Source organism: Nicotiana tabacum, chromosome 16, assembly GCF_000715075.1.
Source record: "Nicotiana tabacum cultivar K326 chromosome 16, ASM71507v2, whole genome shotgun sequence".
NCBI lineage: Eukaryota > Viridiplantae > Streptophyta > Magnoliopsida > Solanales > Solanaceae > Nicotiana > Nicotiana tabacum.
This window is the reverse complement of record NC_134095.1, coordinates 140,678,731-140,706,505: the sequence shown is the minus strand read 5'-3', so window position 1 is coordinate 140,706,505 and position 27,775 is coordinate 140,678,731. Positions and strand designations below refer to the sequence as shown.

General features: G+C 42.4%; 1 long non-coding RNA gene across 1 annotated transcript; it reads right to left on the bottom strand.

The window, feature by feature from the left end:
* Positions 1 to 162: 162 nt before the first annotated feature.
* On the bottom strand, positions 163 to 27,487 carry LOC142170584 (uncharacterized). Its single transcript, XR_012699848.1, has 2 exons — positions 26,748 to 27,487; positions 163 to 468 (listed from the first exon to the last, which is right to left on the bottom strand). It is a non-coding gene; the product is annotated as an uncharacterized LOC142170584 (long non-coding RNA).
* Between the last annotated feature and the right edge of the window lie 288 nt (positions 27,488 to 27,775).

The window sequence follows — 27,775 nt, the reverse complement described above, 5'->3', positions numbered from 1 at the left end:
AGACATTCAAAAGCTTTGTTTCATGAGATTCCGGGCTTTAGGAAATGTTGTTAAGTTTTGAGAGTTTGTATTGTATATGCCGAGCGATGTCACGACCCCAAACCGGACCCGGTCGTGATGACACCTCTCGTGAAGACAAGGCCAGCCGACACAATTCCCAAATTCAGTTTTAACAGTTAAATAAATCAATTTAAGTCATTTATAAGGATAAATCCCCAACAAGTATAGACTTAGCAAAATAAAACAAGTGCGGAAATAAATACAGCCCGACATCGTGGTGTCACAAGTCACGAGCATCTACTAGGGTCTAAAATACAACTAAGTTCTGGAAAATATGCTAAATATGGTTTAAGGACATCAAGAGGGAGAAAAGCAGTGTTGCGGACGTCGGGCAACTACCTCGCTAAACTCGAATGACTCTGCCTGTGCTCAACCAATACCCGTTACCGGGTTCAGAAATACCTGAATCTGCACACAAGGTGCAGGAAGTAAAATGAGTACTCCAACTCAGTGAGTAATAAAAATAAATGAAGATTGAGCGATAAGAAATCACGTAAAACATATCAACATGTTGTATAGAAGCAGTACAAAAACATTTAAGAAAGCAATGAAGCTGCGAGATCTCTTAAAACATCTTAACTCAGTTTAAACTTCGTTAAAATCCTTTTTTAACAGCTAAGCAATTAAATGCAAGCAACTAGAACAGGTAAACATAGAAAGTCCGCCCCTCGGGCACAAATACACAATTAAACAGGTAAATGACACGCAAATAAGAAAGATAAACACATAAAGGTTCGCCCCTCGGGCACAATGTCAACAAATCCGCCCCTCGGGCAATGTCTTAGAACAATACTAGCCCCTTGGGCTATATCTCACATCACAATAGGTACCAGCGCTCACTGGGTGTGTGTAGGCTTCTGGAGGGGCCCCTTACGGCCCAAGCGCAATATCAAGCCATCTTGTGGCATCATCTCTAGGCTCTCGGCCTCATATCAACAAGCCACCTCATGGCGTACATATCTCAGGCCCTCGGCCTCATAATCAAAATCGGTGTATCACCACTGCGACGTGCAGCCCAACCCAAAAGTATCCTCACAATACAGGCCCTCGGCCTTACTTAGTCAAAAATCACATAAGCCACTCAGGCAATAGTAAAACATGATGCTCAGCCCAAAATATTATTTAAAATATCATTTCAAGTGACAAAGCAGAGTAAACATAGCTGAGTTTTGAAAAATGGTAGAATATAGCATGACCGAGTACAAGTTTCAAGTCAAAACAGTGAGGAAATATAAATAAAACCCCCGGAGGGTTCAAATAGTTGGCACGAGGCTCAAATATGGCATTCAGCCCAAAACCCCCAGAGGGATGGACTAAGTCACAATCCCCAACAGTGCACGACCCCACGCTCGTCATCTAGCATGTGCGTCACCTCAATATAGCATAACGATGAGCAATCCGGGATTTCATACCCTCAGAATATCATTTACAATCATTACTCACCTCGATCCGGTCCAAACTCTAGCCTGCGATGCCTCTGCCCTCATGAACTGACCTTCGGATGCTCCAAATCTAGCCACAATCAGTACATAACCATTAAAATATGCTAAGGGAACGAAGTCCACTCAAAAATATCCAATTTACATAAAAAAATCCCGAAATTGGTCAAACCCGACCCCCGGGCCCATGTCTCGAAATTCGACAAAATTTGCAAAACTAGAATCCTTATACTCTCATGAGTCTAACCATACCAAAATTATCCAATTTCGATACCATTTGGTCATTCAAATCATCATTTTACATTTTTGAAAGATTCCACAAATATTTCTTCCCAAATTTCATCCCAAATCATGAATCAAATGATGAATTCAATCATAGATTCATGTACTCTAGCCAAATCCGAGTTAGAATCTCTTACCCTGATGAATTTCTTGAAAAACCTTCGAAAAATCGCCAAAATCCGAGCTCTTTAGGTTAAAATATGAAATAAAACCCTAAACCTCATTTTTATAGAGCACCTCCCGGATTTCCACCATTGCTGACCGCACAAAAACCGTTGTTGTCCGCGGTGGATTTGACTGCACAGGCTTTGGTATTTTGGTCATAACTTTCGCTACAGATATCCAAATGCCTATTATAATATGTTTCGGAAAACTAGATTCAAAGATCTACAACTTTCGTTTTTGATTCATCCCAAAATTCCTTGTAGATAAAAAGTTATAAGCTTCCGAAATCAGACTAGTGAAACCTTCCTCACCGCGGACCGCACAAAATCGAGTGCGGCCTCAAAGCCCCCACCGCGGCCGCACAAAATCCTTTGCGGACCGTACCGGAGTCTGCAACCTCTCTAAACCTGCAACAGCTATGTTTTTTAGGCCTAAAACATCCCGGAACCTACCCGAAACTCACCCGAGCCCCCGAGACTTCAAACCATATGTACCAACACATCCCATGACATCATTGAAACTTGTTCAAATCTTCGGAACGTTCACAACAACATCAAAATGCCAATTTAACATAGGATTCAAGCTTAAGAACTCTAAAATCTCTTAAATTATGCTTTCGATCAAAAAGTCTATCAAACCTCGTCCGAATGACCTAAAATTTTGCAAGCACGTCACATTCAACGCTACGAAGCTACTCCAACTTTCGGAATTCCATTCCGACCCTTAGATCAAAATCTCACTATCGAACCGGAAACTTCAAAAATTCAACTTTCGGCATTTCAAGCCTAAATAAACTACGGACCTCTAAAACAAAATCTGAACACGCTCCTAAGTCCCAAATCACCTAACGGTGCTAACCAAATCATAAAAATTCTGATCCGGGTTCATATACAGACAAGTCAAATCTTGGTTAAACCTTTCAAATTTCAAGCTTCAAACTGAGAACTGTTCTTCTAAATTCATTCTAATTACCCTGAAAACCAAAACCAACGATTTACATAAGTCATAATACATCACGCGGGGCAAGTCATACCCGAGAACTGGCAAGCGAAGTGCAAAAGCTCAAAACGACTGGTCGGGTCGTTACAATCGGCATCTTAAACATTGTTCCATTTTGTTATTTTGGTTTTTAATTAGTTCTTCCGCAAATTTGTTTATTCCCGTATTTGTTAGGCTTACCTAGTCGTAGAGACTAGGTGCCTTCACGATAGTTCACGGATGGCAAACTGGGATCATGACAAGTTGGTATCATAGCTTTAGGTTCATAGGAGTCATGAATCGCAAGCCGTTTATTAGAGTCTCGCGGATCGGTATGGAGACATCTGTACTTATCTGCGAGAGGCTATGTAACTGTTAGGAAAATTCCACTTCATTTGATTTCCTTGTCGTGCGAGATTTTGATATCACTTCTCTAAACTTCTGTCTTCTATTCTCTTATAGATGGTGAGGACACGTGCTACCCGAGATGATCAGGCACCTGCACCCCCTACTGTAGCCGTCAGAGGTCGGGGCCAGGGTAGAGGCCGAGGACGCACACGCGGTGCTGCCAGTGCACCCGCACGAGCTGCCGCCGAGGAGCCACCAGCAGTTCCAGCAAGAGCCCAGGCACTTGATACACCTACTACTACTACTACTACTCCAACACTTCAGGAGACTCTAGCACAATTCATGAGCATGTACACCACTTTGGCTCAGGCAGGGTTGCTTCCCCTTGCTGCAGCTACATCCCAGGCCGGGGGAGGAGCATAGACTCCCGTCGTCCGCACTCCTGAGCAGCGAGTGCATGTTGATCAGGTTCCAGAGATTATTCTTGTACAGCCTGTAGTCCCAGATCAGCCTGAGGACAAGGCAGCGGTTTTTGAGGATGAGCAGCTGAGGCTTGAGAGGTTCAAGAAGTACAAGCCTCCTGTATTTAGTGGACTCGCATCAGATGATGCTCTGGTATTTCTAGATGAGTGCTATCGTATTCTCCGTACCATGGGTATATCAGGATCGAGCTGGGTTTCCTTCACTGCTTTCCAGCTTCGAGGAGCCGCCTATGAGTGGTGGAGCACCTACGAGTTAGACAGTCCGGACGAGGCTGATTCCCTGACTTGGACTCAGTTTTCAGATATGTTCTTGAGAGAGTATGTCCCTTAGAGCCTCAGGGACGCATGGCGCGCGGAGTTTGAACATTTTTGCCAGGGTACTATGACTGTCTCAGAGTATGCTGTCTGTTACACTAGCTTGACTAGACATGCCCCAGCCTTGGTTTCTACTGTTCGCGAGAGGGTTTGCCGGTTTATTGAGGGGCTTATTCCCAGCATTAGGTCTAGCATGGCTCGTGAGTTGGAGATGGATATTTCTTATTAGCAGGTGGTGAGCATTGCTAGGAGGATTGAGGGTATGCATGCTAGGGATAGAGAGAAGAAGGAGGCCAAGAGGTCTCGAGAGTTGGGCCATTATTTTGGTGCCCGTGCCCCAGCTGCAGGTCGTCATGGTAGGGGTTATATGAGTTGCCCTGTTCATTCAGCTCTTCCAGCAGCCAGTGGTATTCCACCTCCTCCTGGGCCTTAGGAGCTTTATGATGCACCTCTAGTATCTAGTGTGCCTCCTGCGCGGGGTGCTTTCAATGGTCAGTCCAGCAGACCTGGCCCAAGCCAATCACAGCTGCCACGTCCTCTTAGAGCTTGTTTCGAGTGTGGTGATACACGCCATATGGTGAGGGATTGCCCCAGACTTAGGAGGGGTGCACCTCCACAGACTTTTCAGCCACAGCGTGCCCCGCAGAGTTCTCAGGCTATGGTTACAACTCCAGTTGCTACCCCACCTGCTCAGCCAGCTAGAGGTAGAGGTCGGGGAGGTAGAGGTCGCCCTAGAGGCGGAGGCCAGGCCAGATACTATGCCCTTCCTGCCCGTACCGAGGTTGTTGCCTCTAATTCTGTCATCACAGGTATTGTCCTGGTTTGTCACAGAGATGTATCAGTTCTATTCGATTTAGGCTCCACTTATTCTTATGTGTCTTCTTATTTTGCTCTGCATTTGGGTGTACCTCGAGATTCTTTGAGTTCCCATGTTTATGTTTCTACTCCTGTGGAAGATTCTCTTGTTGTGGACCGCGTTTATCGGTCGTGTTTGGTTGCTCTTAGTGGTTTTGAGACTAGAGCTGATTTATTGTTGCTCGGTATGGTAGATTTTGATATTATCTTGGGCATGGACTGGTTGTCGCCCAATTATGCTATTCTTGATTGTCACGCCAAAACCCTGACACTGGCTATGCTAGGTGTATCGCGTATTGAGTGGAGGGGTGCTTTAGATCACACTCCCAGTAGAGTTATTTCTTTCCTTAAGGCTCAGCAAATGGTTGAGAAGGGGTGTGACGCGTATCTAGATTATGTGAGAGATGTCAGTATTGATACCCCTTCAATTGATTCAGTCCCAGTAGTACGGGATTTTTCTGATGTGTTTCCAGCTGACCTTCTAGGCATTCCACCCGACAGAGATATTGATTTTGGCATTGATCTATTGTCGGGCACTCAGCCCTTTTCTATTCCTCCATATCGTATGGCTCCTCCTGAGTTGAAGGAGTTGAAGGATCAGTTACAGGAATTACTTGATAAGGGTTTTATTAGGCCCAGGTATCACTTTGGGGGGCTCCTGTCTTGTTTGTGAAGAAGAAGGATGGTTCTATGCGTATGTGCATTGATTATCGCCAGTTAAACAAAGTTATAGTAAAGAACCGTTATCCTTTGCCTCGTATTGATAATTTGTTTGACCAGCTTCAGAGTGCACGAGTGTTTTCTAAGATTGACTTGTGCTCAGGTTACCATCAGTTGAAGATTCGGGAGCTAGATATCCCAAAGACTGCTCTCAGGACTCGGTATGGTCATTACCAGTTCCTTGTTATGTCTTTTGGGTAGACCAACGCCCCAGCAGCCTTTATGCATTTGATGCACAGTATGTTCTGATCATATCTTGTCTCGTTCATCATTGTCTTTACTGATGATATTCTGGTGTATTCCCGATGTTGGGAAGATCATGAGCAGCACCTGAGGACATTGCTCCAGACTTTGAGAGAGAATAAGTTATATGCTAAGTTCTTGAAATGTGAGTTTTGGTTGGATTCCGTGGCATTCTTAGGCCACGTGGTTTCTAGTGAGGGGATAAAGGTAGATCCAAAGAAAGTAGAGGCAGTACAGAGTTGGCCCAAACCATCCTCAGCTACAGAGATCCGTAATTTTCTTGGCTTGGCGGGTTACTACCGTCGTTTTGTTGAGGGGTTTTCATCGATTGCAGCCCCTATGACCAGGTTGGCCCAGAAGGGTGCTCCGTTCCAGTGGACAGAAGAGTGTGAGGCAAGCTTTTAGAAGCTCAAGACAGCTTTGACTACAGTCTCAATTTTGATATTGCCAACAGGTTTGGGGTCTTATACTGTCTATTGTGATGCTTCGAGGATTGGCCTTGGAGCGGTATTGATGCAGGATGGTAGGGTGATTGCCTACGCATCCAGACAGTTGAAGGTACATGAAAAGAATTATCTTATCCATGATATCGAGTAAGCTGCAATTGTTCACACCTTGTAGATCTGGTGTCATTATTTGTACGGTGTGCCTTGTGAGATTTATACTGATCACCGGAGCTTGCAGCATTTGTTTAAGTAGAAGGATCTTAATTTGTGCCAGAGGAGGTGGTTAAATCTACTGAAGGACTATGATATCACTATTTTGTATCACCCAGGCAAGGCCAATGTGGTGGCCGATGCTTTGAGTCGTCGGGCAGAGAGTTTGGGGAGTTTGGCTTATCTACCAGCAGCGGAGAGGCCCATGGCGATGGATGTTCAGGCCTTAGCCAGCCAGTTTGTGAGATTGGATCTTTTGGAGCCCAGTCGGGTCTAGCTTGTGTGGTTTCTCAGTCTTTCTTATTTGATCGTATCAGGGAGCGTCAGTTTGATGACCCTCATTTGCTTGTCCTCAAGGACAAGTTTCAGCACGGTGATGTCAGAGATGTAACTATTGGTGATGATGGGGTATTGATGATGCAGGGTCGGATATGTGTACCCAATGTTGATGGGCTTCGGGAGTTGATTCTAGAGGAGGCTCATAGTTCGCGGTATTTCATTCATCCGGGTGCCGTGAAGATGTACCAGGATTTGAGGCAGCACCATTGGTGGAGGCGGATGAAGAAAGATATAGTTGGGTTTGTAGCTCGGTGCCTCAATTGTCAGCAGGTGAAGTGTGAGCACCAGAGATCGGGTGGGTTGCTTCAGCAGATAGAGATTTCGGAGTGAAAGTGGGAGCAGATCACTATGTACTTCGTAGTTGGACTCCCACAGACATTGAGGAAGTTCGATGCCATTTAGGTGATTGTGGATCGACTGACCAAGTCCGAACACTTCATTCCTATGTGTACTACCTATTCTTCAGAGCGGCTGGCGGAGATTTATATCCGGGAGATTGTTCGTCTGCATGGTATTCCAGTTTCCATCATTTCAGATAGAGGCACTCAGTTCACATCACGATTCTAGAGGGCCGTACACCATGAGTTGGGTACTCGGGTGGAGTTGAGTACAACATTTTACCCTCAGACGGACGGATAGTCCAAGCGCACTATTCGGATTCTTGAGGGTATGCTCCGTGCGTGTGTGATTGAGTTTGGAGGGTCTTGGGATCAGTTCTTGTCATTGGAAGAGTTTGCCTACAACAACAGCTATCAGTCCAGCATTTAGATGGCACCGTATGAGGCTTTATATGGTAGGCGGTGTAGATCCCCGGTGGGTTGGTTTGAGCCGGGTGAGGCTAGATTATTGGGTAAAGACATGGTTCAAGATGCTTTGGAGAAGGTTAAGGTAATTCAGGATAGACTCCATACAGCCCAGTCCAGACAGTGAGTTACGCAGACCGGAAGGTTCGTGATGTTTCCTATATGGTTGGAGAGCGGGTTCTACTTCAAGTTTCGTCTATGAAGGGTGTTATGAGATTTGGGAAGAAAGGGAAGTTGAGTCCGAGGTTTATTGGCCCTTTTGAGATATTGAGGTGTGTTGGGGAGGTTGTTTATGAGCTTGCCTTACCCCCTATCTTGGCAGGAGTTCATTCGATATTTCATGTTTTGATGCTTCAGAGGTATCACGGTGATTCGTCGCACGTGTTGGATTGCAGTTCAGTTCAGTTGGACAAGGATCTATCTTATGTTGAGGAGCCAGTGGCAATATTGGATAGGCAGGTTCGAAAGCTAAGGTCAAAGAACATTGCATCAATGAAGGTTCAGTGGCGGGGTCAGCCGGTCGAGGAGGCGACCTGGGAGACCGAGCAGGATATGCACAGCCGTTACCCTCATCTTTTCACTACTTCAGGTATGTCTCTATGCTCGTTCGAGGACGAATGATTGTTTAGGTGTAGGAGGATGCAACGACCCGGATGGTCGTTTTAAGAACTTAAGCCCTGATCCCCTATTAACTGCATTTCCCATGTTTGTTTGTGCTATTTTGATTCGCCGGGATGTTTGGTTTTGAGTTTCGAAGTGTTTTGGGACACTTAGTCCCTAAATGAGATCTTAAGCTTTAGAATTTGGATCGTAGTCAGAGCAGTGTAAAGATAACCTCGGAATGGAATTTCGTTAGCTCTGTTGGGTGATTTCGGGCTTATGGGCGTGTTCGAATTGTGTTTTGGAGGTCCGTAGCTTATTTAGGCTTGAAATGCCGAAAGTTAAATTTTTGAAGTTTCCGGCTCGATAGTGAGATTTTGATATCGGGGTCGGAATAAAATTCCGGAAGTTGGAGTAGCTCCGTAGTGTTGAATGTGACGTGCTTGCAAAATTTCAGGTCATTCGGACGAGGTTTGATAGACTTTTTGATCAAAAGCGTAATTTGAGAGTTTTGGAGTTCTTAGGCTTGAATCCGATGTTAAATTGATGTTTTGATGTTGTTTTGAGCGTTCCTGTAACGACCCGGCCAGTCGTTTTAAGAATTTACGCCCCGATCTCTTATTAACTGCTTTCCCCGAGTTTATTTTTGCTATTTTGATTTGCCGGATTGTTCGGTTTTGAGTTTCAGAGAGTTTTGGGATACTTAGTCCCTAAATGAGAGATTAAGTATTGGAAAGTTGGTCGTAGTCAGAACAGTGTGAAGACGCTCTCGGAATGGAAATCTGATGGTTCCGTTAGCTCCGTTGGGTGATTTCGAGCTTAGGGGCGTGTTCGGATTGTGTTTTGGAGGTCCGTAGCTAATTTAGGCTTGAAATACCGAAAGTTTAGTTTTTGAAGTTTCCGGTTCGATAGTGAGATTTTGATCTGAGGGCCGGAATGGAATTCCGGACGAGGTTTGATAGACTTTTTTATCGAAAGCGTGTTTTTAGAGATTTTGGAATTCTTAGGCTTGAATCCGATGAAAATATGTGTTTTGATGTTGTTTTTAGCGTTCCGAAAGTTGGAACAAGTTTGAATGATGTTTTAGGATTGGTTGGCAGGTTTGGTTGAGGTCCCGGGGGCCTCGGGTGTTTTTCGGATGCTCAACGGACCATTTTTGAAGTTGGAAAAATTGTAGATTTTCTATTGTTGTGTTGCAGAGAAAACATTCATCGCGTTCGCGTAGAGCATCTGGGTGAAGCAGCTGAAATGTGCTTCGCGTTCGCGAAGGTAAGGACCCGTTGGTCTTCGCGTTTGCGACATGGTCCTCGCATTCAGTAGGGTCTGCCAGTGTAAGCTACGCGTTCGCGAGTGGACCTCGCATTCGCGAAAGAGGAAATTGGCTAGCATGACTTTTGTGCGTCGCGTTCGCGATAGTAGTTTCGCGTTCGCGAAGAAGAATGCGCCTGGGCAAATATAAGATTTCAAAATCAAGGGTTTAGCCATTTTTATCAATACTTAAGCTTGGGAGTTCAGATTTGAGCGAGAATTTGAGGGATTTTCAGAGATATCGGTTGGATAACGATTCTTAACTCTTTTTTGTTTGTAACCCATTAATCTAAACATGAATTCATCCTTAAATTTCGGAATTGGTATGAAAATTGGCGAAAAGTTCTTAGACCAAGAAATTAAGTTTGATTGGGAATTTGATATTAGATTAGGATAATTTTGATATGGTTAGACTCGTGAGAGTGTGAGAATTCTGAAAATGTAAATTTTACCTAATTCCGAGACGTGGTCCCGAGGGGCATTTTGGGTATTTTACCTAATTTTGCGTATTAGCTTAGAATATAATTGTAGAATCAGTTACTTGAAGTGTTATTTATATTATGCAATTGAATTGAATAGATTTGGGTCATTTGGAGTCGAGTACTCGTGGCAAGAGCGTGATTTCGGGTTGATTTGAGCTGGCTCGAGGTAAGTGGCTTGCCTAACCTTGTGTGGGGGACCTTCCCCTTAGGATATGATATATTTGATAATTGAAATACCTTGTGTGTGAGGTGACGAGTGCGTACTTGAGATAATTGTTGAAAATCCGATTTTTCTTTAAGTATTTCAATTGAGTTCCTTTTTCTTGTTTTATCCTACTTGCGAATTTAGCCTATTGTTAGTTTAGAAAAGCATGTTTAGTTGACTTAATTGCCTATTTGCTTAAGGTGCCTTAATTGCATTTCGTGAAGCATGTTAGGCTAGAATTAACTGTTTACTTAGTATGAAATTTAGCATTTATTGGGTATTCTTGTGTTGCTACTGTGTGTTTTTACTTTGGGACTATGGAGCGGCATCCCGGGAGATCCCCTATACGTATTTATGATCTAAACTGAGGTGCGGGATACCAAGAGATCCCTGGAACGTATATTGAGGATACCAAGAGATCCTCAGGATACCAAGAGATCCCTAACATATATTGAGGATACCAAGAGATACCTTGTATACATAGAGGATACCAAGAGATCCCCGGTTATCATCCTTATTATGAGTGGTACTTCCTTGTGTTTTGTCTTTATCTCTATTTTCGTTATTGTACTCCTTATTATCTTGTATAGATTCTTACTGTAGATTCTCAATTGTATTGTTTATCTTATCCTGTCATCTTTATATTTATTTAATCTCACTAGGGCCCTGACCTTCCTCGTCACTACCCGATCGAGGTTAAGCTTGGCACTTACTGAGTACTGTTGTGGTGTACTCATGCCCTTTCTGCGCATGTTTTTCATGTGCAGATCCAGGTACCTCTACTAAGACCTACCATCCTTGAGGAGAGGTGATCTTCTGGAGACTTCGAGGTATATATGCCGCGTCCGCAGATCGAGGAGTCTCTCTCTATTCTGTTATGTAGTTACAGCCCTTCTGTATTTCTGTTGTTTAGACTATTCTGGAGTTAGAGCACTATGTAGTTACAACCCTTCTTCATTTTGTTTTAATTGTTTTATTTCTGCAATTTGGTTTATCTTCCGCAATTTAGGCTTACCTAGTCATAGGGACTAGGTGCCGTCACGATGGCTCATGGAGGAAGAACCGGGGTCATGACAAGTTGCTATCAGAGCTCTAGGTTCATAGAAGTCATGGATCACAAGCCGATTTATTAGAGTCTCGTTGATCGATACGGAGACGTTTGTACTTATCTACGAGAGACTATGTAACTATTAGGAAAATTTCCACTTCATTGGATTTCCTTGTCGTGCGATATTTTGACATCACAATTCTAAACTTCTGTCTTCAATTCTCTCACAGATGGTGAGGACATGTGCTACCTGAGATGATCAGGCACCCGCGCCGCCTACTGTAGCCGTCAAAGGCCGGGGCCGGAGTAGAGGTCGTGGAAGCGCACGTGGTGCAGCCAGATCAACTGCGCGAGCTGCCGCCAAGGTACCACCAGCAGTTCCAGCCGGAGTCCAGGCACCTGACACGCCTACTGCTACTACTACTCCAGCACTTCAGGAGACTCTGGCGCAGTTCATGAGCATGTACACCACTTTGGCTCAGGCAGGGTTGCTTCCCCTTGCTGCAGCCACATCCCAAGCTGGGGGAAGAGCACAAACTTCGGCAACCCGCACTCTTGAGCAGCGAGTGTATGTTGATCAGGTCCTAGATATTATTCCTGTACCGCCTGCAATACCAGTTCAGCCCAAGGATAGGGCAACGGCTTCAGAGGATGAGCAGCGGAGACTTGAGAGGTTCAAGAAATATGATCCTCCAATATTCAGTATATTAGCATCGGATGATGCCTTGGGGTTTCTGGAGGAGTGCTACCGTTTTCTCCATACCATGGGTATATATCAGGATCGAGCGGGGTTTCCCTCACTACTTTCCAGCTTCAAAGAGCCACATATGAGTGGTGGCGCACCTATGAGTTAGACAGTTCGGATGAGGCTGTTTCACTGACTTGGACCCAGTTTTCAGATATGTTCCTAAGAGAGTTTGTTCCTTGAAGCCTCAGGGACGCATGGCGCGCAGAGTTTGAGCATTTGCGCTAGGGTGCTATGATTGTCTCAGAGTATACTGTTTGTTACACTAGCTTGGCTAGACATGCCCCAGCCTTGGCTTCTACTGTTCGCGAGAGGGTTCGCCAGTTTATTGAGGGCCTTATTCCCAGCATCAGATCTAGCATGGCTCGTGAGTTGGAGATGGATATTTCTTATCATCAGGTGGTGAGCATTGCTAGGAGGATTGAGGGTATGCATGCTAGGGAGAGAGAGGAGAGGGAGGCCAAGAGGTTTCGAGAGTCGGGCCATTTCTCTGGTGCCCGTGCCCCAGCTGCAGGTCGTCATGGTAGGGGTTATACGAGTCGCCCTGTTCATTCAGCTCTTCCAGCAGCCAGCGGTATTCCAGCTCCACCTAGGCCTCAGGAGCCTAATTATGCACCTCTAGTTTCTAGCGCGCCTCCTGTGCGGGGTGCTTTCAGAGGTCAGTTCAACAAACCTGGTCCGAGCCAGTCACAGCTGCCACGTCCTCCCAGAGCTTGTTTTGAGTGTGGTGACACACGCCATGTGGTGAGGGATTGCCCTAGACTTGGGAGCACCCCCACAGACTTCTCAGTCATAGCGTGCCCCGTAGAGTTCTTAGGTTATGGTTACAGCTCCAGTTGCTACCCCACCTGCTCAGCCAGCTAGAGGTGGAGCTCAGGGAGGTAGAGGTCAACGTAGAGGGGGAGGCCAGGCCAGATACTATGCCCTTCCTGCCCGTACCGAGGTTGTTGCCTCCGATTCTGTCATCACTGGTATTATATTGGTTTGCCACAGAGATGCATCGGTTCTATTCGATCCAAGCTCTACTTATTCTTATGTGTCTTCTTATTTTGCTCCGCATTTGGGTGTACCTTGGGATTCTTTGAGTTCCCCCGTTTATGTTTCTACTTATGTGGGAGATTCTCTTGTTGTGGACCGCGTTTATCGGTCGTTTTTGGTAGCTCTTAGTGATTTTGAGACCAGAGCCAATTTATTGTTACTCAGCATGGTTGATTTTGATATTATCTTGGGCGTGGACTGGTTGTCGCCCCATTATGCTATTCTTGATTGTCACGCCAAAATCGTGATGTTGGCTATGTTAGGTGTACCGCGTGTTGAGTGGAGGGGTACTTTAGATCACACTCCCTGTAGAGTTATTTCTTTTCTTAAAGCGCAGTGTATGGTTGAGAAGGGGTGTGATGCGTATTTAGCTTATGTGAGAGATGTCAGTATTGATACCCCTTCAGTTGATTTAGTCCCAGCAGTACGGGATTTTCCCGATGTATTTCCAGCTGACCTTCCGGGCATGCTGCCTGATAGAGATATTGATTTTGGCATTGATCTGTTGGCGGGCACTCAGCCCATTTCTATTCCTTCGTATCGTATGGCTCCTCCTGAGTTGAAGGATCAGTTACAGGAATTGCTTGATAAGGGTTTTATTCGGCCCAGTGTATCACCGTGGGGTGCTCCTGTCTTGTTTGGGAATAAAAAGGATGGTTCTATGCGTATGTGTATTGATTATCGCCAGTTGAACAAGGTTACAGTGAAGAACAATTATCTTTTGCCTCACATTGATGATCTGTTTGACCAGCTTCAGGGTGCATGGGTGTTTTCTAAGATCGATTTGTGCTCAAGTTACAATCAGTTGAAGATTCGGGAGCCAGATATCCCGAAGACTGCTTTCAAGACTCGGTATGGTCATTACGAGTTCCTTGTTATGTCATTTGGGCTGACCAATGCCCCAGCAGCCTTTATGCATTTGATGCACAGTGTGTTCTAGCCGTATCTTGACTTGTTCGTCATTGTCTTTATTGATGATATTTTAGTGTATTCCCGGAGTTGGCAAGATCATGAGCAGCACCTGAGGACTGTGTTTCAAACTCTGTGAGAGAAGAAGTTATATGCTAAGTTCTCGAAATGTGAGTTTTGGTTGGATTCACTGGCATTCTTAGGCCACATGGTATCGAGTGAGGGTATTCAGGTGGATCCGAAGAAGATAGAGGTCGTGCAAAGTTGGCCCAAACCATCCTCAGCTACCGAGATCCACAGTTTCCTTGGCTTGGCGGGCTACTACCGTCGTTTTGTGGAGGGGTTTTCATCGATTGCAGCCCCTATGACAAGGTTGACCCAGAAGGGTGCTCCGTTCCAGTGAAAGGAGGAGTGTGAGGCGAGCTTTCATAAGCTCAAGACAGCTTTGACTACAGCCCCAGTTTTGATATTGCCTTCAGGTTCGGTGTCTTATACGGTCTATTGTGATGCCTCGAGGATTGGCTTTGGAGCGGTGTTGATGCAGGACAGTAGGGTGATTGCCTACGCATCCAGACAGTTGAAGATACATGAGAAGAATTACCCTGTTCACGACCTTGAGTTAGCTTCCATTGTTCACGCCCTGAAGATTTGGCGCCATTACTTGTATGGGGTTCCCTGTGAGATTTATACTGACCATCGGAGCTTGCAGTACTTGTTCAAGCAAAAGGATCTAAATTTGCGCTAGAGGAGGTGGTTAGAGTTACTGAAGGACTATGATATCACTATTTAGTATCACCTAGGCAAGGCCAATGTGGTGGCCGATGTCTTGAGTCGTCGGGCGGAGAGTTTGGGGAGTTTGGCATATTTACCAGCATTAGAGAGGCCTATGGCGATGGATGTTCAGGCCTTAGACAGCCAGTTTGTGAGATTGGATCTTTCAGAGTCCAGTCGGGTTCTAGCTTGCGTGGTTTCTCGGTCTTTTTTATTTGATCGTATCAGGGAGCGACAGTATGATGACCCTCATTTGCTTGTCCTCAAGGACAAGTTTCAGCACGGTGATGTCAGAGATGTAACTATTGGTGATGATGGGGTATTGAGGATGCAGGGTCGGATTTGTGTACCCAATGTTGATGGGTTGCGAGAGTTGATTCTAGAGAAGGCCCATAGTTTGTGGTATTCCATCCACCCGGGTGCCGCAAAGATGTATCAATATTTGAGGCAGCACTACTGGTGGAGGTAGATGAAGAAAGATATAGTTGAATTTGTAGCTTGGTGCTTCAACTGTCAGCAGGTGAAGTATGAGCACCAGAGACCGGGTGGGTTGCTTCAGTAGATAGAGATTCCGGAGTGGAAGTGGGAGCGGATCACCATGGACTTTGTTGTTGGGCTCCCACAGACCTTGAGGAAGTTCGATGCTATTTGGGTGATTGTGGATCGGCTGACCAAGTCTACTTATTTCATTCCTGTGTGTACTACTTATTCTTTGGAGCGGTTGGCAGAGATTTATATCTGGGAGATTGTTCGTCTGCATGGTATTCCAGTGTCTACCATTTCATATAGAGGTACTCAGTTCACATCATGGTTCTGGAGGGCCGTTCAGCATGAGTTGGGTACTCGGGTGGAGTTGAGTACAACATTTCACCCTCAGACGGACGGACAGTCTGAGTGCACTATTAAGATTCTTGAGGATATGCTTCGTGCGTGTGTGATTGAGTTTGGAGAATCTTGGGATTAGTTCTTGCTATTGGCAGAGTTTGCTTACAACAACAACTATCAGTCCATCATTTAGATGGCACCGTATGAGGCTTTATATGGTAGGCGGTATAGATCCCCGGTGGGCTGGTTTGAGCCGGGCGAAGCTAGATTATTGGGCACAGACTTAGTTCAGGATGCTTTGGAGAAGGTTAAGGTGATTTAGGATAGACTCCGTACAGCCCAGTCCAGACAGAAAAGTTATGCGGACCAGAAGGTTCGTGATGTTTTTTATATGGTTGGAGAGCGGGTTTTGCTTCGGGTTTTGCCTATGAAGGGCTTTATGAGATTTGGGAAGAAAGGGAAGTTGAGTCCGAGGTTTATTGGCCCTTTTGAGATGAGGCATGTTGGGGAGGTTGCTTATGAGCTTGCCTTACTTCCCTGCTTGGCAGGAGTTCATCCGGTATTTCATGTTTCGATGCTCTGGAGGTATTACGGTGATCCGTCGCACGTGTTGGATTTCAGTTCAATTCAGTTGGAAAAGGATCTATCTTATGTTGAGGAGCCATTGGCAATATTGGACAGGCAGGTTAGAAAGCTGAGGTCAAAGAACATTGTGTTAGTAAAGGTTCAGTGGTGGGTTCAGCCGGTCGAGGAGGTGACCTGGGAGACCGAGTAGGAAATGCGCAGCCGTTACCCTCATCTTTTCACTACTTCAGGTATGTCTCTATGCTCGTTCGAGGACGAATGAATGTTTAAGTGTGGGAGGATGTAACGACCTGGCCGGTCGTTTTAAGAATTTATGCCCCGATCCCCTATTAACTACTTTCCCCGAGTTTATTTCTGCCATTTTCATTTGCCGGGATGTTCGGTTTTGAGTTTCGGAGAGTTGGACGTATTCGGAACTGTGTCAAGATGACCTCGAAATGGAAATTCGATGGTTCCGTTAGCTCCGTTGGGTGATTTCGGGCTTAGGGGAGTGTTCGGATTGTGTTTTAAAGGTCCGTAGCTAATTTAGGTTTGAAATGCCGAAAGTTTAGTTTTTGAAGTTTCCAGTTCGATAGTGACATTTTGATCCGAGGGTAGGAATGGAATTTCGAAAGTTAGAGTAGCTCTGTAGTGTTAAATGTGACGTGTGTGCAAAATTTCAGGTCATTCGAACGAGGTTTGATAGACTTTTTGATCGAAAGCATGTTTTTAGAGTTTTTGGAATTTTTAGGCTTGAATCCGATGAAAAATAGGTGTTTTGATGTTGTTTTGAGCGTTCTGAAGGTTGGAACAAGTTTGAATGATGTTTTAGGATTGGTTGGCAGGTTTGGTTGAGGTCCCGGGGGCCTCGGGTGCGTTTCGGATGCTCAACAGACCATTTTTGGAGTTGGAAAAATTACAGATTTTCTGTTGTTGTGTTGCAGAGAAAACATTCATCGCGTTTGCGAGAGGGTCTCGCGTTCGCGTAAAGCATCTGGGTGAAGCAGCTGAAATGTTCTTCGCGTTCGCGAAGGTAAGGACCCATTGGTCTTTGCGTTCGCGACATGGTCCTTGCGTTTGCGTAGGGTCTGCTAGTGTAAGCTACACATTCGCGAGTGGACCTCGCGTTCGCGAAGAGGAAATTGGCCAGGAGGACTTTTGTGCATCGCGTTCGTGATAGTAGCCTCGCATTCGCGAAGACGAACGCGCATGGGCAGATATAAGATTTCAAAATCGAGGGTTTAGCCATTTTTATCAAAACTTAAGCTTGGGAGCTCGAATTTGAGCGCGATTTTGAGGAATTTTCACAGATATCGATTGGGTAACGATTCTTAATTCCTTTTTGCTTGTAACCCATTAATCTAAACATGAATTCATTCTTTAATTTCGCAATTGGTATTAAAATTGGGGAAAAGTTCTTAGGCCAAGAAATTGAGTTTTGATTGGGGATTTGACATTGGATTGGGATAATTTTGATATGGTTAGACTCGTGAGAGTGTAAGGATTCTGGAAATGTAAATTTTACCTGATTCCGAGATGTGGGCCCAAGGGGCATTTTGGTCATTTTAGCTAATTTCGCGTATTAGCTTAGAATTTAATTGTAGAATCACTTACTTGAAGTGTTATTTACATTATGCAATTGAATTGAATAGATTTGGGTCATTTTAGTCGAGTACTTGTGGCAAGAGCGTGGTTTCGGGTTGATTTGAGCTGGTTCGAGGCAAGTGGCTTGCCTAACCTTGTATGGGAGACTTTCCCCATAGGATATGATATATTTGATAATTGAAATGCCTTGTACGTGAGGTGACGAGTACGTACTTGAGCTAATTGTTGAAAATCCGGTTTTTCTTTAAGTATTTCAATTGAGTTCTTTTTTCCTATTTTATCCTACTTGCGAATTTAGCCTGTTGTTAGTTTAGAAAAGCATGTTTAGTTGACTTAATTGCATATTTGCTTAAACTACCTTAATCTCATTTCGTGAAGCATGTTAGGCTAGAAGTAACTGTTTACTTAGTACGAAATTTAGCATTTATTGGGTATTCTTGTGTTGTTGCTGTGTGTTTTTACTTTAGGACTACGGGACGGTATCCCGGAAGATCCCCTGTACGTATTTATGATCTGAACTGAGGTGCGGGATACCAAGAGATCCCTGGCACGTATATTGAGGATACCAAGAGATCGTCGGGATACCAAGAGATCCCTAGCATATATTGAGGATACCAAGAGATTCTCGAGACACCAAGAGATCCCTTGTATACATAGAGGATACCAAAAGATCCTCGGGATGCCAAGAGATCCCCGGTTATCATCCTTGTTATGAGTGATACTTCCCTGTGTTTTCTATTTATCTCTGTTTTGGTTATTGTACTCCTTATTATCCCGTATAGATTATTACTGTAGATTCTCAATTGTACTGCTTATCTTATTCTATCATCTTTACATTTATTTAATCTCAGTAGGGCCCTTACCTTCCTCGTCACTACCCGACCGAGGTTAGGCTTGGCACTTACTGAGTACCGTTGTGGTGTACTCATGCCCTTTCTGCGCATGTTTTTCATGTGCAGATCCAGGTACCTCTACTCAGACCTACCATCCTTGAGGCGAGGCGATCTTCCGAAGACTTCAAGGTATATCTGCCACGTCCGCAGACCGAGGAGTCTCTCTCTATTCTCTTATGTAGTTACAGCCCTTCTGTATTTCTATTGTTTTAGACTATTCTGGAGTTAGAGCACTATGTAGTGATCCTTAGCTTGTGATTCATGGGTTTTCGGGTCTTGGAAGTATGTATTGGTTTGAGAGTTAAATATTTTGTATGCCGAGCGGCATTTTTGAACACTGTTTTGTTATTCTTCATTTTGTTTTAATTGTTTTATTTCCGCAATTTAGGCTTACCTAGTCGTAGGGACTAGGTGTCGTCACGATGTTTCATGGAGGGCGAACCGGGTTCGTGACAGTTCTGAAGATTGGAACAAGTTTGAATGATGTTTTAGGATTGGTTGGCATGTTTGGTTGAGGTCCCGGAGGCCTCGGGTGTGTTTCGGATGCTCAACAGATCATTTTTAGACTTAGAGAAATTACAGAAAATTGCAGCAGCCCAGTTCTGGTTTCCTTCTTCGCGTTCGCGAGTGGGGTCTCGCGTTCGCGAAGAAGAGCTGGGGCTGGGGGAGGTTTAGTGCTTCGCATTCGCGAAGGTTCTCCCGCGTTCGCGAAGATGGGAGGTCTTATACCTACGCGTTGGCGATGATGGAATGACACAAAAGGAAAAACTCTATTTTATTGAGTAAACAACAAGACAAACAACCTAAAATTCGAGTTACATCCCTAAAACAACTCGGTGAATAAAAATAGCAACAAAACATGCAGACAAGACTCACACGAACAGAATAGAGGGATAGAAGGGTTTAACTCAATAAAACAAATAAAATGGATCACAACCCTGAAATAACCTAGATAATATAAAAAACATAAAAACAAACTACCAAGATTCCTTCCTAGTGATGAGAGAAAGATTTTTTAATTGCTAAGCTTGACATTTAACCACAAATTTGCTCATCAGAATCACCATGACCTCCAATTTCAGTCGGCAAGTTCCCGAGAGGATTCTCATACTCCATGTCACTAGGCATCATCCCCACAAAGTGTACATCATCATGTGCAAGTAAAGGATTCTACGTGATATTCTGGGTGTCAATATCTTGGATCACGATCAGTTTTTTCTGGATCATCCTTTTTATTTCTCTTTTCAAATCCCGACAACTTTCAACATTGTGCCCCTGGGCATTGGAATGGTATTCACACCTTTTATAAGGGCCAAAGCTTCTTGCACGTGGGTCCACATGATTTGGAGGAATGGGTGCAATCATGTCATAATGCTTTAACTTCTCAAATAAGCTTGCATAGGACTCTCCTATTGGTGTAAAGTTATCTTTCAACCTTTGTGCCCCTCTATACCCCTGGCTTGAATGTGGGTAATAGGGCACTTGAAAATTTTGTAGAGGCTGGTGGAGATTTTGCGATGCTGGTGCTCGCTTTCTGGGGTGTCTTTGTGGCTGAACAACATACTAAGGTGGAGCAACAAAGTATTGTGGGTTCTGAGGTGGATAGTAGTGCTCAGGGGAATTATCGAAAAATAGACAAGGTTGGTCATACTTTCGAGATGTTCTCTTAGGACCTCTTCTCGACCCTAATGTTATCATGATTTCTTCATCCATCTCATTCGTGTCACTAAAATTACCAGATTCAATTTGGACAGCCTGAGTTGCGAATTTGAGAACTGCTTGACTTATAATTCTGCGTGTCTTAAGACCATTCTCAACCATTTCCCCCATTTTGATCGCTTCCGAGAAGGATTTATCCACTACGGACATCATGTTTTGAAAATAATCCGGCTCTTGAGCCTGAAGAAAGAAAGTGATTAGCTTGTGGTCGTCCATGGGTGGCTTAACTCTAGCTGCTTGCTCTCTCCATTTAATGTCATATTCCCTGAAACCTTCAGTTGGTTTTTTCTTCATGTTTGAAAGGGAATTGAGGTCTGGAGCAATGTCGATGTTGTATTGGAACTGTTTGACAAAGGCATGTGCCATGTCATCCCAAACATACCAGCGAGATGTCTCTTGATCCATAAACCATTCAGAGGCTACACCCGTAAGGGTTTCCCCAAAATAAGCTATTAGCAATCTTCATTTCTTCCCGCACCTCTTGGTTGATTGCAATACCTTTTCAGGTGGGCTATGGGATCTTCATGTCCATCATACTTTTCAAATTTGGGAGTCATGAAACCAGGCGGCAAGTGGACATCGGGGAACATACATAGATCCTTGAAGGCAGTACTCTTCTGACCTGCCAACCCTTGTATGTTTTTCAACCGTTGTTCTAAGCTTTTCACTCTTTGGGTCATTTTTTCCTGTGCCATCTTTCGGGCAGGATTCTCAATGTTTGCAAGAAGATCAAACAAATACAAGTGGTACTCAGGAGAGTGGTATTGCTCTTGTTGGGTAGCAAATTGTGACTCACGACAAGGCTGTCCTTGGCCATTGGCTCATGCTTGACACATTTTGGTCAATTGTTGTTTCAGTATTCTATTTTCCTCAACCACAGTACACTCTTATTGAACCCTCTGACCCTAAGTATCTTGAGCACTTGTAACAATTTCAATGTCAGTTGTCATTTTTTTCTTTGGATTTTGTGTTGGCAACTTACCACAAACCGACCACCTCAAACTTTCTTCACAATTCAAAACAAAAGACATGTTAGAATAGACTTGTTGATACCCAATTTTTCTCTGTATATTTTTCATATATACAAAATACTTTCAAAATAACATATGTACGCATATATAAGCATGCCCAAGTGTTTTAGTATTTTTCCCAATTTTTAAAAGATTTTTAAAACCAATTTATTGTCCATTTTAGCAGTACAAAATCAATAATTACTCCCAAAATCATCAATTTTGGTGAATAATTTATTTTATTCCCATATTTATACCAAAATATAGTTAAGGTAATTTTTATATATTTTTACAAATTATTTGGTATTTTTAAAGCTAAATTGCATATAATTGCAATTCTAGCCTACTTTAAGATTTAATAGCATTTTTATAATCATAAAATTGGTTCCAGTATTTTAACTTAATATTTATATATTATTTACTGATTCGGTACTTTTAATTTGTTTTCAAAATCATTTTTACTATTTTTGTAAAAATAAAAAGAAAAAACTGGCTATGTAAATTTTAGCCTCATTTCGTTTCAATTGTAGCCCCATTACATTTCAATTCTAGCCCCCAATTGACCCAATCTTAACCCCCAATTGGACCAGTCCAATTTCAATTTCAACCCAACCCCTTAACCCATTTATCCAACCCACCCGGTCTTCCTTTTAATCCAGGCCGTTGATCGTTTTGATCAACGGCCACGATCACCCCTTACCATTTTTAATCCACCGACCCTACCCTAATCCCCTCATTTCCATCTCTCAGCTGCCTTTGAATACTCTCATCTCTCAAACTCTCTCGAAGGTTCCCTAGAACCCTAGCCTCTCTCATCCTCTCTGACCATAACCTCACTGGAATCCATGTCTTCTCAGGCCATGGATGGCCTGTACTCACCTCCCTCCACTCTCAAACGTCTGGGGTTCGAAGCTTTGAGGCCTGACCTCAGTGGTGTCCGTTTAGATCCTCTCAGATCCATGGTTTTGAAGCCTCTCCGGCCTTGCTCCGGCATATCTAAAGCATTTCGAGCTTGGTTCTAACTCATCCGACTCGAGATCGGACTTTTCTTCCAAGTCTTTCTCATTTCTACGGTTTCTCTGAAACCCTAGCCATTCGAGGTTTTTATCTAGTTGTTTTCTTAAATCTATGCTATATCTGTGCTCTACTGGAGTTTTAAAATGTTTTCTCCAATTTTTTCTTTCAAAATTTGTTTCTCTTCGATTTAGGGTTTCTGAATTTTTTTTGAAATGTTTCTCTTTCTCTTCTTTTCTTTGTGTGTCTATGCTATGTTTGTATGTTTTCTTTTTCTACCTAGCATGTTCTTCTCCTGTATCTTTATGTTTGCCTTATTTTGCATGTTCTTCTATTGTGCTTTGTTCTTTCTTCTACTGGTTTCTATATCATGCTTTCACATGTTTATCTTATGTGTTCGTTTACCCTTATGTTCCTTTACTATATTTTCTACTAAGCTTTTAGGTCTTTAGTTGCCTTCTTCTGGACATTGTTTGAGTTCTTTGTTAAACATGTTTCCTCTATTGTTCTCTTAAGTGCTATACTATCTCATTTCTCTTCTGAAACTTGTTTAAATTCCAAGCTTTCTTAAAACGTGTTCTTTATGCTTCAAATCAACTTTCTCACTTTGTTGTTTCAAATTTGCTATTACATCTTTTTTTTCTCATAAGTCTCTGAAAGACCTCTGAGCCTGTTTCCGTTATTTGTCTTCTTTTCTCTGTATCTGACTCGAGTTGAAAACCCTAGGGTTTGGGGTTTTTAGTGAGTTTCGATCTTGTGTTTGAGACTACGGTTCTATTTTGGAACTCTAGGTTTCTCAGACTCGTTTTGAGTCTTTGTACTGAACCCGAACTTCTTTGACTATGAACTTTTCTATGCTAGGCTTTTCTAATTAGCATGACAACGCTTTCTTGATTCACATGTCTGTGCACTTTATATATGATAAATTCTTCCTTCAAAAAAGGTTTTGCCAATTTGTGATTGATTCAGAATTCCTTTTAATAAGGATCGATTGATTGTTACTGATTTTTCTTTAATTAAACCTTTCTTCACCTTTTCTAGCTGGATTCATTCATACCAAAACGTAATTTCTGATTTTTTTTACTGGTTGTTGATTGATTGTTTTTCCTTATTTGCACAAACCGTGTTGCTATCAAACTCTTTCCTTAAATAACTTATGTGTATTTACCCTTCTTGTACTTCTTGTGCCTAACACCTTCCCCTCGAGATAATTTCTAACCCTTACCCAAACTCTAGTTTTTCTAAACAAATTCTTCCTAGTGTCCTAATGCACTTAATCATTAGGTGGCGACTCTTCAAATAAAAAAAAACAATTCCCAAAAGGAAACGAGTTGTCCTCTCAAAATGTCATAAACCCGATTTCGCGAGAAAAAAGGGGCGCGACTGGACTCAGTCGATCCTTATTATTATCATCATTTTTTCATTTTTTTTATGGTGATCGAACCTGATGTGGGTTACCTACGTATCATGTTAGAATATGAATCAGATCTTGCATAGTTCGGGAAGATCGGGAATAAAGTAAATAAAATATCTCCCTTTTTTTTTGGATTTTGATTTTTTTTTTTAATTTCTAAAGAAAGACTTATAAAGAAAAAAGAAATATTTTTTGATTTCAATTTTTTTGGGGGGAATTTAAAAAGAAAAACTTCTAAAGAAGAAAGAAAATATTTTTGAATTTATGGACTTCTATGTTAAAATTATGAAAGAAAAACTTCCAAAGAAGAATGAAAATATTTTTGGATTTTTAGAAGAAATTAAAAGAAATTTTTGAATTTTTAAAAATTGGGGTCTCAACGAAAGGGTTTTCTAAAGAATGAAGTAAAGGAAAATATTTTTTTTGGATTTTTGAAAATTATGGGCCGGAACCGATGAGGTTTGCCTATGCATCTCATATCCAGGGAGAATCAGACCCGCGTAGTTCAGCTAGTTTTGACATAATTGGAAAAATATGATATTGACTCACTTTCATTTTTTGAAATATATTTTCCTTTCTTTTTTTCAAAAATTTTGGCAGAGTTTCGAGGCATTTTCAAATACCGAATTTTTTAGAACCGGGTGAATTCTCTATCCTACCTCACTCTTGGTTTTTCTGTTGTTTTAATTTCCTTAACCGGTCAACATACAAGCTGAAGCAAATAAATATACAAATAACACGTAAGATGCATCATGATGGTCTTTTATTTCGGGTACACCTGTCCTAGACGAACCCAACCCTTGTGTTGAGTATCCAAAGTCAAATGCACGTGATGCAAACAAACGTTCTTACTAGGTATCCAGTATGAGGCTATGTTATTCTAGATTTAAACCTGGGGATGTGTTCTAGACCTGGTTTACCCAAGCGGACAGCTCGAGCCGAGGTGGGGGCAATGTACCGGGAGCACGAAAGTCTACCCGGCCTTATTGCTGAATCAAACCTCGTTCTATTTGTTATGACTTCTAACAGGAAAGTGGGTCACGCGTACGTGTGCACCATTTTTTAGAAGACTCAGAAGAGAGGCGTAAGAAGACAATTTAATACAGTTCAAATAATATCAAAGTGGTAAATAAGCAACAATTAGCACATTAGGCCCACAAAATACAGTAATATCAACAGTTAATACAGCCAAGTAAAAATCACATTAGCAAGCTCGAATTCTTGAACCCTCAACCAGAGATTCTGGGTTCTTATCCCCAGCAGAGTAGCTAGAGTTGTCACACCTCCTTTTTTTACCCGAAAGAGAGTAGCTAGAGTTGTCACACCTCCTTTTTTTACCCGAAAGAGGAATCTAAGGGAGTTTTCCCAATTAAAGTGACAATAATCAAAACGAAATTATTTATTTATTCAGAGTCGACACTTGGGATAATTTATGGTGTCCCAAGTCACCGGTTTATTTTTAACCCAAGTCGAGGAAATTTGACTTCGTTTAAAGTCTGCGAAGCCAGAAAAACTAGGTAAGGAATTCTGTTAACCTGGGAAAAGGTGTTAGACATTCCCGGGTTATGTGGTTTTAGCACAGTCGCTTAGCAATTTATACTTGGCTTAATCAATTGTTTAATTACGTGTTTTAGAACCTATGTGCATTTTACCTTTTACCGCTTTTATTTGAAACAAATCACGCGTACGTGTATTCATTTTGTTTGGCGCGTCAAGAATCATGTCACGCGTATGTGTACATAATTTATCAGCTTTTGTTAATTAAGAAAGTTTGGCCGGAATAGCGCGAACGCATACCTCGGTTTTAATATTGGAAATCACAATTATGTCACGCGAACGTATATATAATCGCGATATTAGATTAAAAGTGCGCCTAAAAGTCTTTTCCCTACTCTGATTTACCTTTGGTTTCAAGTAGAGAATGTTCATCAAATAGTTTGGTAGAGAATTCAGTATTGAGTATGCTTGAAATTTATGAGAGTAATTTGAACTAAACCTTGTAAAATAAGAACTGAAGGATTTAGGATTGACTTCAGCAATGATTATAGTCGTCGACCATCTAATTCTCAGTTGCTTTGGCAATTTTGTTTGTATGTAGTTGTCAAATTTCATTCTTGCTTCTTCAGGTGGCTATTGCAGCGTATGGCACTAATCATGTCCCAGCACTTGATATTTTAAGAAGATTAAAGTCCAGAGATGAACTAGTGATTGGCATCATTTGAAGCTTTTCAGCTTTGAAGGACGAAGGCGTTATGAGATTATCTTGACACAGATCACATATACGTGAATCCATTTTATTTAGTGTGCTAAGAATCATGTCATGCGTACATGTACATAATTAATAGTACTAAATTAATATCAAGATTGTTTCGCCCAAAGTTGCGCGAAAGCATATTTTTGTTTTAATTTTTAAAATCGTAATTATATTACGTGAACGTGTACATATATAATCACGATAGTTGGTTGAATTAACAACGTGCCTAAAGTATTCTAACGCTTTCACGATTTATTCATGTGAATGTGCGAAGTTATGGAATAATTGAGAAAAATGGGTCAGCTTAGTATTCAAAAATCAGACCAACACATCCTTTATTACCTACGGCCCATTTCAATTAAAATCAAACCAAAAACCAATCTCGTTCAGTTCTACAATTATCACAAATGCCAATCTCATATTAACAACCAATAAAGAATATTCATTTGCCTTTATAATTATTCAACTCATGTTACATCACTAAAATAAAGAGTTGATAATTCTAGGTTTATTTGAGCACAAATAAATTATCAAAACATTCAAGTATGGTTACCAACTTAAGATCAAGAGGCATGGCAGAACAATCCCAAAATAATTTGAAAGAAACACATGAATATGAAGCATCATAACTTAACGAGAAATGAATGAGAAATCGAACCTCGAAGCAATAGCTCTTTCAAGTTAAACAACGACGGTACATACACAAACCAAAATTGGAACTCTCGACGCCGGCGACGGGAACTCGACAGAAGCTCAAACGGACCTTGTTCGACATGGTTTTTGCGATGTTTACCAGCTGACTTTTAGAGGTGTTTTAGCTGGTTTTGGAGTGTCCTTCAGCTGGTTTTGGTTAGAGGTTTAGGAACGATTTTCACGGCTTTTCAGGGGTGAGTTCTGGGCTGTTTCGGAGTCGTTTTCGGACTGAAAAGAGGGCTGGTTTGGGGGTGGATTTCCAGCTCGTTTTTGGGGTTTTGTGGCTAGAAGTGAACAACTTTTATGGGTTAAAAGCTGGTGAGTTTGAGCAGATTTTGTGGCTGTTTTGGGTCAGTTTCAGAGTGTATTAGAGCTGGATTTTGGGGTCGTTTATGGGATCGATTCCAGCTGGGTTTGGGGGTGGCATTTTGCTGGTTTGGAGTTGCGCCTCCATGGTGTTTGGCAGCAGAATTCAGCTGGGTTCTTGAGCTGCAAAAGTGATGTTTTCGAGGTGAAGTTTGTTAGAAAATAATAAACAAAATTGGCTTTGAGGCGTGAAAATCGACTGTCCTTAAAGAGTTATCGCATGTATACTAATTTAGGGAAAATACAAAACGATTCTTTTCATGATACAACAAAGTCTACAATAACACTTGTGATTTTCTATGTCCAATTCGTTGGAATTCTTGTGTATTTATAGGCAACCATCAGACCCTTTCAGAAAAGATGTCTTGTTTCACAAACAGACACGACTATTTATTCGAATTTTGAATTTAAAATTCAAATAAATTTGATTTTTTCTGTTAAAAATAATTAACTCTAGGATCTCGTGCCTGTTGAGTCAATCTCGTGCCTGTTGAGTCAGTCTCGTGCCTGTTGAGACAATCTCGTGCCTGTTGAGACAATCTCGTGCCTGTTAAGACAATCTCGTGTCTGTTATGTGCTATTTCATAATGATCAGTTCCGAGGCTAACAGGCACGGTACGAGTAAGG